This window comes from Vidua macroura, chromosome 4, assembly GCF_024509145.1.
Source record: "Vidua macroura isolate BioBank_ID:100142 chromosome 4, ASM2450914v1, whole genome shotgun sequence".
NCBI lineage: Eukaryota > Metazoa > Chordata > Aves > Passeriformes > Viduidae > Vidua > Vidua macroura.
Genome location: NC_071574.1, coordinates 55,041,920 through 55,056,110, shown reverse-complemented (window position 1 = coordinate 55,056,110; position 14,191 = coordinate 55,041,920). Strand labels below are relative to the sequence as shown.

At 35.6% G+C, this 14,191-nt stretch overlaps 1 long non-coding RNA gene across 4 annotated transcripts; it reads left to right on the top strand.

Annotated features, from left to right (window-relative positions):
• The first annotated feature begins 8,772 nt into the window (after window positions 1–8,772).
• Window positions 8,773–13,991, top strand: LOC128806374 (uncharacterized). Of its 4 annotated transcripts, none has more exons than XR_008436796.1 (6): window positions 8,773–8,903; window positions 9,277–9,353; window positions 9,828–9,884; window positions 11,100–11,186; window positions 12,929–12,985; window positions 13,788–13,991. It is a non-coding gene; the product is annotated as an uncharacterized LOC128806374 (long non-coding RNA). The 4 variants fall into 4 exon arrangements; XR_008436795.1 differs by having other exon boundaries at window positions 8,773–8,920; window positions 9,239–9,353; XR_008436794.1 differs by lacking the exon at window positions 9,277–9,353.
• Window positions 13,992–14,191: the final 200 nt, after the last annotated feature.

Below are 14,191 nucleotides of genomic sequence, written 5' to 3'. Positions count from 1 at the left end.
TTGGTAGTCACAACCTTGGCAGTTAGGTAACCAAACAATGTGGTGTTTTCTAATGCCACGGAGTATTTCACTAATTAAGTAAACCTTGCTCTGCACTGTTATTGTGTGATGGTGCATTTAGATTTGTAATTGCTTTTCCCTCAACTGCTGCATGATGCCTTGTTTTTGCATAACATCACCTAAATCGTGCAACTACAATTATATGATTTTATCAGGCCATTGTCCTCAGAAATCAAAGTAGCACTAGTGTGTATTCATGCAGAATTTGGTTGAGTGGGAGTGCTCACGTCTTGCTAGAAGGATGGTAGGTAACTTGGCAATGTTCTCACACATCCAAAACAGAAAGGCCTCATAGAGGAATTAAGGGAGACCACCAGTCAATTCCCTTTCCTTTCCCTCCTTGTTGCCTTTTTATCTTTTAATTTTATTTCAACCAGTAAAACATTGTTTTAGCTGTTAGCAGGTGATGGAGTGAAATCAGAATCCTCCTGAATGAAAACCAAAATGTGACATTGGTATAAGAAACCAGAAAACCAATGGTAATGAAAAGTCAAAAAACATGAGCCAGGGAGATTTAACAAGCTATCACAATGATAGGGTTTAGGCCAATGTAGTCTGTAAACAGCAATCTCAAAGTAAATTTTATGTCAGTTTGAAGAGTCATAGATTTAAAAAAAAAACTCTACTGTTGATGCTGATTATCATTCTGTGGAAGTACTGGGGGGAAAAAGGCAGAAAAATTAAATCAAAACCTTCTACTTTTATGTTAAGCATAGATTCTGATATCATCTAACAGGTCACGCTGGGACAAAGTGTATTGAAGTAAATGCCATGAGATATTTTGAAACAGATGTATTTACATCAGAATAAGACTTGCTATTCAAAATTATCTTTGCAGTGCCTGTAAATTGGCTTAAATGCTGATATTGAATTTGTGGTGTAAAGACCTTATATGTAATTTTGGACTCTTAATGATCAGGAAATAGCACATAGATAATTCCAAATGGTATTGTGGATGGTGGTGACTGAAACCACTGTAACCCTCTAACAAAGCAAAATGATTTGATTGTGCTTGTTCTGTGTATATGGGGATCCCCTACAAATCAGCTCGACCTCACAGAATCAAGTTGTGAGGCAGTTAATACATATGCATTCAAACTGCCTAATGATATCACTCTAACTAAAGTAGAACTTCTGTAAAAGCATCATCGTACCTATAGTCCTCTTGTTTTATTTACTTGGAGATGATCGTGTAATAGACTTGGTTTTCTAAAGCAAAACAGAAATTTAAATCCTTCAATGATCACACTACTATTTAGAAAGAGAAGAAACCTCAAAAAACCCTCCATAAAACCAGTACTCTCTGTTCATAAAAAGCTGAAAAGGTTAAAAAAGTTAAGTTAAGGACATTGAGTGTTACACTCCCAGGCTGGTGGTAACACTTTGTGACTTCCCTGTAACATGTACAGCAGAGTACAGCAGCTTCTGTGTTGAGTTACTAGTGCATTGAATTCATTCTGATGAAGGAGGGAGAAAATGTAATGGCATTTAATCTTTGACTTGCACTGGACTCTGAAACAGATCCATTTTTACTAATTCTACATTGCCTATGCTTGCAAACTAAGAAAAATGCAGTAGGAGACTGAAAGCACAACAAATAGCTTGATGAAATTATCCTCTCAGTGCAGAGTAGTGTCAATGCCAATGTGGTTATTATGTATATACTTATCAGTCCTGCCTTCCTTTTCCTTTGTTCTTCTTCTTTTTCTTTCTGCTAAAAAATTATCCATTTGACAACTTCTTGATTTCCAAGTTGGAGCTCTACATATCTGTCACGGTTGCTTTTAAATATTTGGAAATTGACCTGGTGTTTCTATAAATTCTAATAAAAGACAGAACCAAAAATCTTTCTACCAAAGCCCTACGAATCTGATCTATATTTTGGGTAAATTTTGAAATGTAATAAAGCCCTAAATTCCCTAATGTTGCATCATACAATCATCTTGGTTTCATGTGGGAGCTTAAAAAACTTTAACAGTGGGCCCTGAAGACTTCAGAAAACATTAGCATAATGTGACAAAGAGATTCACATTCAAGGTATCTGAATTTTTAATCCATCTTCAAGTTTAGTAGGAAGAACAACCTATTTGCTTTAGTGAGAATATTTATTTGACTAAAACTGGGCACACTGGGTAAAGCTGTATTAAAGACAGAGTTGCAATTTACATGTGGAATCCATTATAGTGACATAATACTTATTTACTGTTTGAGGTCATCATACAATTCTAAAAACCAAAGCAATATAAATAAAATCTTTAGTGCTTAATGGGTAATGGAACATCTAATTTACTGACTGTTGTCACAGGGTAATGCTATAAATCTTTACACTTCAATTTAATTTAGGACACAGAAGAAATCCATTTACAAGCACTTAAGCTGTGTTAGGATGTTGGTTGTTCTTGTTTGGTGATTTCCTTAGGATTTACCACAATGGCCTGAGTTACAGAAATACTATTTCAAGTAAAGGAAAAAACTGACCAGGGTTCAAGCCGAAAACAAATGTTCTGACAACTCAAGTTTAACTCATCTGTCAGTATTTCCGAGTTCTTTGCAAGAAACAAAACAATGTTTTTTTACCATTATGGTGGTTCTTAATCCTTGATAGATACATGTATACTGAGTGGAGGAGAAGGAAGCTAAAGGACGAACAGGGGGAAAAGCCCTAAATGAGAGACTGACTAGCAAAATAGAGTCTGAGCTTTAACTGTGCGTAATGGAAATTATATGCCAAGAAACAGTTCTCTCTACATGGAAGTCAAAATGCTGTTTGACAATAGTGGCCTCATACTTTAAGTATGATAGGACAGGTATAGTGAACAATTATTGCTATTTGGATTAGATAAGAGATAGCAAATTTACTTTAAGGAAATTGTCAAACGGTCTGGTGCAGTTAGAAGCTGTTATCTAGTAACTCAAATAGAAAAAAGATGATAGTTTTGCCATAGTTAAGAAACATAAGAAATAGCTACCTTTTTCACTGTACCCTTTTCTATATGAATAGATTACAAAAGGAAATTTAATTCAGACTGGTAGCTAGGAAGGATGGGCAACCAGTCTTCATAGTAGAAAAAGACATCTGTCTTATCCATCATTCATTGTGGACTAACAGTGCTTTGTCACACTGTGCTTGATCAGTATGTACACCCTCATTTTCCAAAAGTAGAAAAACATGCAAAGGCTTTGTTTTGGCTCTGTATTTAGTCATGTATCCTACCAAAATTTCTTGTTACCTCTGAGATTCTGTATAAACATTAATTATTCCTTGCCATAAATCTGTGAAATAGATCATTATTTTCAACATTGCGAACACCATCATTTTTGCTATGGGTAAAATTGAAAATGAGAGACTTATAAAGGCAATAATTACATTTTTGTTTTTTCTTCTTGAATTATTTTATAGGGACTGGTTTTGTTTAAACAGCAGTGGTAAAATGTCCATTTATTTTCTGTAAGAGATCTGCCAGGGATAAGAATAATCTGAGAATGTGAAGAACAAGATAATTTTTCCCACTCCATGATAGCTCATGACATTATCAAGCATATTATTATTATATAAAGGAAGGCATTGCTTGTGTTAGAGGCAGTGCTTAGTAGCAAGCAGTCACAGCTGACATAAAATGTCCATTTACTATCTTTGAAGTCATGATCAGCTTTTCCATATGAAGCCTGTGAAACTCCTTGAGACATTGAGAATTTGTTACCAACTCTCCCAAGCTGCATCAAACAATTGCATTGAGTCCTGGTAGAGCATGGTACTCAGATTTTGCCTACTTTTTACCTACTTTTACCTTCTACTACAAGTCTAGTGTTCCAAGCTAGTACATCTGAAAAACTTAAAAGACCCTTTGCAGAAGAGAAATGATTAATTTATAATTGGAAATACAGGGACTAAAAATTGTAGTTGAAAATCTGTATTAACTCACCCACAGATGAAGTACAAGCAGTGGACTCTGAAATGATTGTTCACCATCTGAGTTTTGAATGATCTTGTTTGCTTGGGAGGATTTTATGGGAATTTTAAATAGAATTTGAATAGTTGACAATCAAGAAAATTATATTTTTTTAGAAAATTCTTGCATAGGAAATTGCCTCAATGCATTGAATGTTCTGTTCTACGTAGCTTATTTGGTTAGTTTAATTGTAAAGAGGAGAAAATATTTTGGTTGTGCTGTAGCTATCAAACAGAAATGAAAGATGGAAAAAGCGTATTAGGTCACCTTGAGGCCAAATTCACAGGTGCTGGAAGCTGGTATAATTCCACTGATGTCAATTCCCATTCTTTTCACTTGGAGCTGCAGATGCTCAGTACCCCTGAAATCCCTGTGTATTCAGATTGTTCTTTTTATTACAATACAGTTTTTAGTGCACGGTCCCCTACATTTTTGCTCATTAATATGGTGATGTGTTGACTAAGGAAAACATTCCTGTTCTACTGTATGTTTTCACCTGTAGCATATTTAGCAGATTTAGTCTTTGGCAACTAAATGCAAGTAGAATGATACTTCCACATTTTACACCAGAAAGCCAAGAATCAAACCAGCAGAATCTGCTAATGCATTTACAGAGGTGTAAATTACCAACATGGCTTCAAGTCTGGAGTGTTTTGATTGTGAGGGAATGAAGTGAAAATGTGGCACAAAAGAAAAATGCTTCAATAAGTAATGGCTTTTTAAACAAAAATTCCAGTGTGTTTGGATTCATTGCCACCGAGATATACTTCAAAGAATGTTCTAAGCAGAAATTTTAATAAGTGTTGACAGATTTCTATATATTATATATGGAAATTATAATTTAAATATAATTAATAAATTATAAATTGATCTATTTACCACTTTTTCCAATTGTTCAAATTTTTTCATTTTTCTGAATCGTCATCTAGAGGATTTTTAAAAGGGTGTGATGTCAGATCAGTATAGGGTAGAATTAAGCAATCAGAAAGAGATATTTTAGAAAATGTTAAATGTATTTTAAATAACTTGCAATTGGGATAGTTTCTGGGTTAGAGTTGCTGCTTAGAATCATAGCACAGCAGTAACTTAGACAGTGAGATGGAGAAATTGCTTACACTTGTATCTACTCTGAGTTCCAAGGAAAAATGTGGTTACTATAGCAACTGCCACATTACATTTATGCAGTCTTTGGAATAGATTAAATTGCTGAAAACCTCAAGGTTTTGTTTGACTCTGTTGAGAACTGCAGCTAAATGTACTGAAGTTACTTAATCAAAGGTATGTTAGTGTGCATGTTACGTGTTACTTACTGAAACTTTGGCTTGTTACTTTAGCTTAGTTTTTTTTGGTAGTATATACTAATTCAAAATAACTTTGTCATGTTCATTTACTGTTTACGTGGAATCCATTTGGCTATATGTACATATAAGATAGACACTGAATGTGTGAGACATCTTATAGAAAATTTCCTACCGTGAGATATAGCCAAGAGGTTTAGAAAATCAAAGTATTGGTTACTCTAGGAAGTTTGTTTGGAAACCATCCTAAGATTCTATAAAAAAAAAAAAAAAATTAATCACTATGGCAGCAGAAAGCAAGTGATGTGTTTTGTTTTTGGTGGAAATTCACTCTGTGGGCTCAGTGCAGTTGGTCAACAATTGCAGAGAAAGTCATCTAACATACATCCATTATTTGAACAAAATGTCTTCCTTTATGTTATACGTGCTTAAATGCTGTGATTTGGAGGAGTGGTGATTTATGCCTTCCTGATATGTTTAAACACTTCAGAAGTTTAATGACTTAAGAGGCAGGGAAATTTTGCTGCAAATAGTTTTTGTATTGTGTTCATGCAGAACAAAATACAAAAAAACATAGGGTGGAGCTGTAGAAAACAACATTTTTCTTTGAAGAGCTGAGATTCCCCAACATGTCATGCTGTCCTAGGAAAACTACAGATAGTTTTGCATTGTAGGCCTTTTGGGCTTCCCTGAGCTGTGACTTTTGACAGACAAAGTAGGTACTGTAGTAGCACTGTAGTAATTGAAGAATCTAAAACTGAAATCCTGGGATTATATGCACTTGTATGTTGTAGTAAATGGTTTTGTTGTTGTTATTCTAGACGATTTCCTCTGTTCTAGGGGGTTAATATTTTAGCACTGTGCTTGCTGTTGACTGTTCCCCATGCTTAATGAACAGTTTTTGTTTTCTCCTGCTGCCTCTGTGCTGGGCTTGCCCTGCTGGGGCAGGGAGTGAAGCACCTGGCAGAGTCAGGGTTCTTGGTTGTTTTGGTGCTGGTTTTGTTCTAATGGGACATGGAAAACTCTGCCTACTTTGCATGTTTATTTATTTCTCCTTCTCACTTAGATTTCCCAAAGTCTAGAGTATGTGGCAGCCTCTCCAGAAAGCAACTGGGCATGGTTCTTCTAAAGGTTTGAGTTTTCACCTACCTCCTTACTTACTGCCTTACCTACTTACTTAATTACTGCCTTTCCCTTTCTAAATTTAACTCTTTCTTTAGAGCTAATTTTTCATTTTTACCTGCTTCCTTCACAAATCCTGACAGTCTCTAAAGCTTTACTTTGTTCAGATGTTCTATCTTTATTTTATCCTTTTTAGCCAGTGTTTCTTATTGATTTATTTACCTATTTAGTGGTTATTTGATAACATGACTGTGTGGTACTTTTTTTTTCTGTTTGTTGCTCAAAGTTTTAGACTGAAGTAGTGCTTTCTTCCACCCTTCAAGGTATTCCTGTTTTTCTCTGAGAGGACACAGAAGTCTGGTGCTGAAACATTAGCAAGTCTTTTGTAATGAGTGACAGTTATTTAATTTACTTTCTGTACCTGATACAATAGCTCTTACAGCTTATTTGAATATGTCATTTGGTATTTTACATAGAAGTGCTGCATCAGTTTCTTTGTAACATCTGAGTAAGGATTAGATTTAACAGTACCAGGTTATCTAGGATTGCAGTTATTGGCTCTATGTGTTTATGAAATACATTATCATAAATATTCATGATTTCTTGTGTGTATTTGGTATCAGTTTGCAATGTTAATCCTGCCTCAGGACCAACTTCCATCATGACAACTACAAGGAATGTATTCTTCTTGCCTGCTTTGTGAGCTTCATAAATTAAAACCTTTGAACTACACACACTGTAATTTGCCTTGCTTTGTCCCCTATGGTATTTATCTCAATACCTTGTCATTGAATTTTCATAGGAGCTACATTTTTTTCCTTGTCAGGTAACCAGGGTTCTGACTTTGTCGTAAACTGTGACTTTATTCTTTTGTTACCCACTTCATTTTGTCACCTTTGAAAACTGCTTCCTGTGCTGCCACTTCCATGGCAAAACACATCCTTGTGCTGTGTTGGAGATGGTTAGACTCAGAGTGATTATTTGAATGTGAGACACTGTTCTTGTTTAGAGTGCTAGGGAAATTAAAATAAGAGAAAAATGGTTTCTAGACAGAAGGAAGCTGTCTTCAAGTCTTTTCACTGTAAATCCAGGTGAAAGCAAAGCAGGTATAAAACTTCTGCACACCATGGGAAACTTCCCTGTATGCTTCATTCACTTGGATTGGTTTGTTATTTTTTCTTCCAAGCTTCTCACTCTTAGCCAATATTAAAATCTGGGTTTGGCTAACAGCAATACTGTTATATATTCATGTGAAAATATGTGGCATCCAGCTTAGTTTGCTGAGGATGACTTTCTGAGCAGAGACAGGGATACAGCTGAGAATTACAATTAGATGAACATTTCTGCTCAGTTTTCTTGTTTATAGGCGTCAAATGTATTTTTATCTGTATTTCCATTAATTCACTTTTTGATCAGTTCCCATAACCAGATAGCTTTGAAATTAAGGATAATTTTTAGTGCATAAAATACTTGAAGAAAAATGCCTACTTATAGTTTTATATTGATGATAGATTCTCAATATTTAATGAGAACATTTTACCATTGGGAAGTCCTACAACCTTGTATATCCCAGTTTTCTGGGATATAATATTAGCAAGATTCATACTTGTCAGGACTTGTCAGCTTTTTAACAATTTAATTTACCTGTTTTTTAGTTACAGTAAAAACTTAGCTCATTGTTTATCCTGCAAAATTCATTTTGCTCCCTCGTCTTGATAAATTATGTCCAAGTTTTGTTTGCTACTGTTTTTTCATTTCTAAATACATCCGTAAATGCAAAAGTTGAGGAAACAATTTGACATTCCAAGGGACTTTTAGAAAGAGTCTAGGTTATAAACAGGGCAAAGCACATTTTGGTACACAGGGAGATGAGGATTTGGGCTATTAAAAGGTGCCTTCTGTGAGAACAGCCCCTGGCTGTCCCAGTGTTGCTCAGTCAGTTTCAGCTTGCTCTAAAATGGAGCCACCACTGGTCAAAGCTGATCAGAGCAGTCACACTTGTGGTATCTCTGTATAAATGTACTTTTGAAAGAGTAAAAAATGCTGCACAGCAGCTGTGAAAAAGAGGACTGAGACATGAGAAAAAATGCTGAAACAACTCCGCAGACACCAAGGTCAGTGTAGGAAGGGGAGTAGGTGTTAACAGGTGTCAGAGCAGAGATTCCCCTGCATCCCAAGGAGCAGAACATGGTGATGCAGGTTGAGCCCCTGCAGCCTGTGGAACACATGGGTGGAGCAGATATGCTGCAAACTGCAGCCCATGGAGGATCCCAGGCTGGAGGAAGTGGTTATGTCATAAAGGAAGCTGCAGCCTAGGTGGAGCCCACATGAAGCAGGTTTGCTGGCAGGAACTATGGACTGTAGAGAACCCACACTGGAGCAGTCTGTTCCTGAAGGAGTGTGATGTGTGCAAAGAACCCATGTTGGACCACTTTATGAACAGCTTCAGTCCATAGGAAGGAGCCACACTGAGGTAGGTTAGGAAGAGCTGTATCCTGTGGGGAGGACCCCATGTTGTCACTGGAGAACAGTGTGGGGACAAAGGAGAAGCAGAGATGGAATGTTATTATGGACTGACCACAACCCTCACTCCTTATCCTACTGTACCACTTAGAGCAGGGAGAAAGTTGAAGAGCGAGGAGTGAGGGAAGTTGAGCCAGGGAAGAAGGGGTTGTGAGAGGAAAGCATATTTAGTTTGGTCTTTTTCTCACCATTCTAGTCTATTTTTAATTGGCAGTAAATTAAATCAATCTTCTCCAGCTAGAGTTTGTTTTGCTTGTAGTAGTTTCCTGTCCTTATTAAGCCAAGAGCATTTCCATCTTATTTCACCTCCTCGTTTTGCCAAGGAGGAGGAATGGAGAGTGCTTTGGTGGGCATCTGGCAGCCAGTCAAGGTTAACCCACTGGACATCGTTTGCAGTCCTGTAACAAGTAGAAGCTATCTTTGGTTGATGGATTCCTCATGTGTAGAAACATAGGTCACACTATGTTTCTACAGTTCCAGTAGAACTGTATAGTATATACTTCTATAGTTCCAGTGCTTATTGCTGTACCATTTGCAATGCCCTATGATATGCTGGCAGCAGAATCTATGTGTAGAGCTTCCCTAACCCAGTTTTCAGTAAATTGGGGAGTTGATACTAAATGAAATATGTGTAACTGAAAAGGCAGAGCACCCTGATGTATTCAAAATGAATTTTGAAAGACACACAAAGGAAGTACCTTCCTTACACATTCTAGGCAGTATTTTTCAGCACAGAACAGATAAATGGAAAATTATAATGTTTTTATTGGGATGTTCACTTAATCTGTTTTTTCCTAGCTAATCATTAACTCTTTTATCTCTTACCAATCTGTTTATCAAAAAATTACAATCTTTTCTTCCACTTATATTCTAGATACTAAAGTGTAACACTGCAAAATCACCAAGGGCAAGCAAAATTAGGACAAGATAGGTGAGGCTTAGAAAAAGGGAAAAAGGAAAGAAAAATGAAAATACAATGGGGTGAGGTAAGAAGAAAAAGAACAAAGATAAGTACTTAAATATGAAAGGGACAGAGAGTGAGAAGAAAGAAAAGAAAAATATTCTGAAGTAATAAACAGTAGTTATTCATTTAATGAAACTGGTGTATCTCTGAGTGTACCTGCAGGTATGTATCTAGAGAACTTCTGAAGCACGTGTCAGCTGATTTTTTAGAGAAAACTATAGCAATATACTTCAGCCATCAACAAAGGTCCTACCCAGATGCCACAAATGAATGTTTTCTCTGCGGTTTGTGGCTTCTGGGAACCTGTGGTAGATTAGATCTCACTTAAAATTAGCTGTTAAAATCTGTGAATCTTTAAAGGACCTGTTGCAGGGTTAAGCAAACTGTACAGGGGCTGTTGAAGAAAAAACATGGGCAGAGAAATGGGGTGATTTCTGCTGTAGAAGGGATTACAGGAAGACAAGCATCTGTAGTGAACTTGAGTGAGGAAAGCCTTCATGCTTTTGTGCCAAGAGCTGTGTGAAGGATCTCGGTAAAATTAAAAAAACCCATTCATTCAGAGTAAAAGACTAGAGAGCTATTACTAAGCAATAGCAAAGGGCATATGCTACTTGGGAAAAGGCTTTTTACAAGTTGCATGGAGACCTAGTATGTGACAGAGTTTAGGATTTCTTTTTGGAATAGCATTCCATCTTTTTGGTATAGGACTTAATTCATGTCTTGTGGCCAAGCTCCTGCTATTGTTTCCTAATTCCACAGTCATCTCTTGCAGCCATTGTTTGGTATTTTTAAACAAAGATGAATACTTGTTCTGCCAGTACTAATGTCTGTGAGCTCACACTGTGTTTTAATCATCTCTGACTAGGAAAATCATTCAGGCTGCAGTTTTTCCTTTGCATTTATGCTTATTGGAAAGACTAAATACTTCATCTCAAACTCAGGAAGGAACTTGAAAATGCTGCACTGTCTTGCTGACAGCATTGCTGTCCTAGAATCTCTTAGCATCATAGTAAATATCAGCATGAATATACAGAAATCACTTCAAGTGAGCATGCTTTTTGAGTAAGAAGAAATCACAGGTTTTCACATACAGGGGTGCCAACCTACTCCAGTATCATTTCCCTTCTATCTTTCACATAGATAGACTCTTTCTATCTATGATTTCCCTTCTATCTTTCACAGGAATACCTAGTAGTGCAAACTGTGAGTTCAAGACTGATTGATCTGCCAGGCCTTCCTTCACAGAGCTCCTGAATGATCCCTCCATCTGTATGCAAAATGACATTTGAACAACTGCTTTTCATTTGTTTTGAGTTTTTCAATGTGTACAGATTAGATGAGTATTAGGATGTCCTAATTAATCATGCAGGGAGATAGGGGAGACTAGTTATTTACAGAACTCAGACTCCTAAGTAGAAAGACATCTTCTTCCCCATTTCTCTGTAAGTTCGGTCCCTGTCCCTTGCATTCCTTGTCCCATTCCCATTTCCTTCAACTTCAAAAAATTATTGCAAAATTTTGTCCCCCTCAAAGTTAATTAGAAACTTTGGAAGTAGCCAGTTTCACTGAAGCCACTAAACTGATGTACATTGGACCTAAATCCCTAAGTCATCCCTGGCATAATTCTGTTGCCATTATCTGGGACATGTGTGCAAGTTGCTGGGGTGTAAACAACAGGTTTGTTCAGTTCATAATGTGTAATACTTTCAGCTTGAATGTTAATATTTTGTTTCTGTATGATTTTTACAATGAAAGGCATTACAATAAAGCCTTTCATATGCAAAATACTGCAACAGGTATTTGCAGTTAGATAATATATGATATGTAATATAATAATGCGTTTCAAAATAGAAGAGAAAGAACGAAGTAGACTTAATTAAAAAAGGTTCATCTTTCAGCAGGAGCAAATGTTTGCTTTCTCAATATCACTTTCTGTGGATTTCTTTTGGATTTTTTTTCTTTATTTTCTTATTTTTAGGAACTATGCTAGTTCTATTGTATTAATACTACATTCTATGGAATTCTCTGGATTTTTCTTAGCAAAAGTGCTGAGTGTGATTTACACACAGCAAGTACACATAAGATTCTAAAACCTCAAAAAAGCAAAACAAAATTAGCCAAAGACATAATTCACATGGAGAATATTTTTGGTGAGATTTTTAGATCAGTGTTGTAACTTGTTTTATTTTAGAGATTTTTAAGTAGATGCTGCAAGGATTATTTTATAATGCAAACATTTCCTCCTCTTTTCCCAAACTGATTTTATTCAGGTTGGATTTGCTTCTGTATTTTAGGGATGTGCAGAAATCATGGATGCAATTCTGATCTGATTGAGTCATATCAGTGATTATTTTTAGTGGGATAAGGGATAGGTATCAAGGTTTCTTACTACATTTAAACCTCTGCAAACTATGTGTAAACAAAATACCGGAGTTTTTGACTGAGTAGTCCCAACTGCTTAATGTGATTTTCACTGGCATGCATGAAAAGCAAGTCATAAAATCACAGGAGGGAATGATGGAGAGAAAAATAAGGGAAGTTATGTTTGAGAGTAAATGAAATTAGTCAGAGCATTGTGATTCTAGAAAAAACTAAATGATGCCATAATTAGATCAAGCCAAAACATTTCAGGAGAAAGGCTTTTAAACCCACAAAACATATTGATTTATTATCTTAATGCATTTGATAAATAGCTTCAGAAAATATATAAACAAACAACATGATTCAACAAAGCAAACATATTTTATTCCCTCTCCCAAAATAAGAAAAATGTGATATTTAGCTTTACACCAAATGAAATTTTGAGATTAAACTCCCCCAATAAAAAAATGCAACCCAAACAAAGCATTCTATTTTAATTAACTGGAATGTTTAGGCTAAGCAAATGCCATCACAGGGGAGTAGACTAAAAAAAAAGATGTGAATTTATTATATTTATTATATTTATATGTAGTCATATCCAGAGGTGGGATGTGGTAATTTGTGACATTTATGCTTTTTCTTCTTCCTAGTCATTGGTGCCTCTGGGTTTACACTGAAAATGATGTAAGAAGAGTCTATCAATATGGGTAAGTAAGTGAAAAAACCCAGGTTATCTTAGGTCAAATGTGTAGGACCAATATTGTGAGGATATGTTTTTTTTTCTGAAAATATTTCAGGGCATAGTCAAACCTATGTGGATCAGAGTCATATGATAAGATTAATACAAAGATTGCATTCTCTCCAAAGTATATTTTCCCATAAACTTATTTTCATACAAATTTAAACTGTTATGGGAGACTTAAGCTCTTTGTCTATATTAAAGCTGGTAGTTTATAGAAATTGTTCTGAAAGTCATGATTACACGTTACTAGGGGGTGAAGCACTGACAATGTAGTCAGAAAGGTTTTTTCTATCTAAAGCACATAGAAGATGCATTATGATTCTATAGTTCTTAGAATTATAAGAACACAAATAAGAAAAGAAGTGGATGGCTAATAGATCTTTGTTTGTTTGTTTAGGAAAAAAAAAGACTAAAAATGTTATTCAGTGCTGGACTCAAATTTATTGCTGCTCTGATTCAGCTATTAAAAAACCCACTTATCCACAATACAAGATGACACCATAATACATTTATAATATTCTGTGCTGCCATTATGCTACCAAGTTTTGAATGCTAATAGGGTTATCTCTTGTTTGCTCAGTACAATGTACGTGTCCTTTTTAATACTATGTGTAGTGATTCTGTTGTATTTTCAAATGCCAATTCTTTTTAATCAAAAAGGATTTCCTATTTATGTGCATTTCCTGGCAACTGCTGGTTTTTTTTTTTGTTTGTTTGTTTTGTTTTGTTTTGCTTGTTTGCTTACTGAAATCTGATTTATTCAAAAGCTGTCATCTAAGTCCATCCGTTGACCAGTCTGACTGATTCAAGAAGATCTAGTTGTTCCACATGTCACTTTAATCCCTGGTGAAGAAAATTTGCTTGACCAAAGAAGACAGTAGAAAATTTCAGTAACTTAGAGATGCTAAGTGAGCAACAAAAAAGCAAATGAAATTCAGTGTTAATAAATACATACTGAAGTTAAAATTAAACCTAGTAGTGTACTTTACAGAATTTTAAGTCAAGAGTATTGCTTGAAGAAAGGGAGAAAAGTAATTATAAGCAGTTCAGTGCACAGCTACAGTCAGGAAAGTTAGCATGATTTTGGGACACATATGAAGTCAGGTGAAGAATAATAAGAGATTATTATAATACTTTTGTGAGTCCATAGTGGGAGTATATATTCTTATGT